The sequence below is a fragment of the Bombina bombina genome, chromosome 6 (genome assembly GCF_027579735.1).
Source record: "Bombina bombina isolate aBomBom1 chromosome 6, aBomBom1.pri, whole genome shotgun sequence".
Lineage (NCBI taxonomy): Eukaryota > Metazoa > Chordata > Amphibia > Anura > Bombinatoridae > Bombina > Bombina bombina.
Genome location: NC_069504.1, coordinates 60,502,203 through 60,504,312, shown reverse-complemented (window position 1 = coordinate 60,504,312; position 2,110 = coordinate 60,502,203). Strand labels below are relative to the sequence as shown.

Genomic DNA, 2,110 nt, shown 5'->3' with positions numbered 1-2,110 from the left:
TCATTAGTAGTTAATACTTTTATTCTGTTTAAAAAAATGTAAATATATATATATACACACATATATATACAGTATATACACACACACACACATATATATACAGTATATATACACACACACACATATATATACAGTATATATACACACACACACACACATATATATATATATATATATATATATATATATATATATATATATATATATATATATATATATATACAGTATATACACACACACATATATATATATATATATATATATATATATATATATATATATATATATATATATATATATATACAGTATATAACACACACACATATATATACACACACACACACATATATATATATATATATATATACACACACACACATATATATATATATATATATATACAGTATATACACACACACACATATATATATACAGTATGTAGACACACACACACACACATATATATATATATATACAGTATATAACACACACACATATATATACACACACACACACATATATATATATATATATATATATACACACACACACATATATATATATATATATACAGTATATACACACACACACATATATATATACAGTATGTAGACACACACACACACACATATATATATATATATACAGTATATAACACACACGCATATATATACACACACATATATATATATATACACACACACACATATATATATATATATATATACACTTATTTATATACACACAGACACACGTAGTATTAAACACACAGGATGACAACTCCTCTTTTATTATACGAACATTAGCAGTATATAAATAAAACAATATTTACTTGATTCTCAGTTACTAAAATACAAAAGTTCAGCTCTGGCAAACAATGTTGCTAGACGACAAGTTGCAAACAGTTCTGAAAGCTACAAAACGATACAACCCGATTACACACTGCTGTCACTTTCAGAATGACAAACACCCCCCCCCCCATATCTCATCACAGCACTGAGCACACAGTAAGCAAACGAATTTTCCAGTGTGGTATGAAGATCACTGGGAGGGGTTAGAGGGAGGGCTAGAAACAATCTTTAATTGGCTAAGAAAATTTTGCAACTGCTGTAAAGGTCAATGAAGGAGTTGCCTGAAAAAAAAAATAATGTACAAGACACTGGAGCATGCGCAGTGCAAGGATGCCATGTTGGACTCAAGCTGTAGAATACAGGCACTGATCGCCTTCACACTCAGCCAGGGGGACTTGCAATTTGTACGCTGCCAAAAAAACTTCAGCCAGGTAAGATCCAGGAGCTATTAACCCCTTCTTTCCCGCAGTAGATCCCCAGTAAAGAGAGCTGCAGGCTTTGACAGCCAGATCGCAGCAGCTAATAATGTTGTGTGACAGATCCCCAGCTTGTGGGTTTATTCTGCCCCAAAAAATAAAATGATAGAAACCACCACATATGGCTGCACTTGACTGATTCCGGCCAACAGATCACTTATTTCCAGCCTTGTAAGCAGCTCCTACAGCTGATCCATGAGAATCCCCACCTGTCAGGAGTTAGGAACTGTCAGCAGTAGTATTATTTAACCCATTATGTGCCAGAGAGGGCTCCAGCCCCCCCCCCCCCCCTGGCACAAGGGGTTAATACCCTGTGATCTGATCTATACCTAATATGTTTAGTAGCTAAATTAACCCTATACATGAATCTTACCTGTCACTGCATTTATATCATCTACTTTATTATGATACATTTTTGGCAGCCCCCCACCCCCCAAATAAATGTAACTTTAAATGTAACTCAGTACCAACCCCTCCTGGTGCACAGATTGTCACACATTAAACGTGTCCCCAATTGGATGACTTCTACAGAACTAGGGTAGAAATATTTTTGCAATGGGAAAAAATCAAACTAAACATTGTTGCTTTTCAGTTTCAGTTTCTTTTGTTGCCTATTGAGGTTCTTTAGCGAATTAAATGAGAAATAAAAGGGTTGAGAATTTCTGTCGGTTTTTTCCGCTGGAAGAATTGTTGGTGCATTTTGTACAATGTGCTGGCAAAGCACCAAGTACATTCACTAAAGGGCTGAACACAGTGCTATGGGTGGGAGAGGGAAACGAAATT

The 2,110-nt window shown here is 34.3% G+C and overlaps 1 protein-coding gene across 1 annotated transcript in view; it reads left to right on the top strand.

The window, feature by feature from the left end:
* Positions 1-913: 913 nt before the first annotated feature.
* The window catches only part of SFMBT2 (Scm like with four mbt domains 2), a 393,890-nt gene continuing 392,693 nt past the window's right edge, over positions 914-2,110 (top strand). The window contains exon 1 of the mRNA XM_053716427.1: positions 914-1,282. The gene's annotated coding sequence lies outside the window, so the exon portion shown is untranslated. The remainder of the gene's footprint in view (positions 1,283-2,110) is intronic.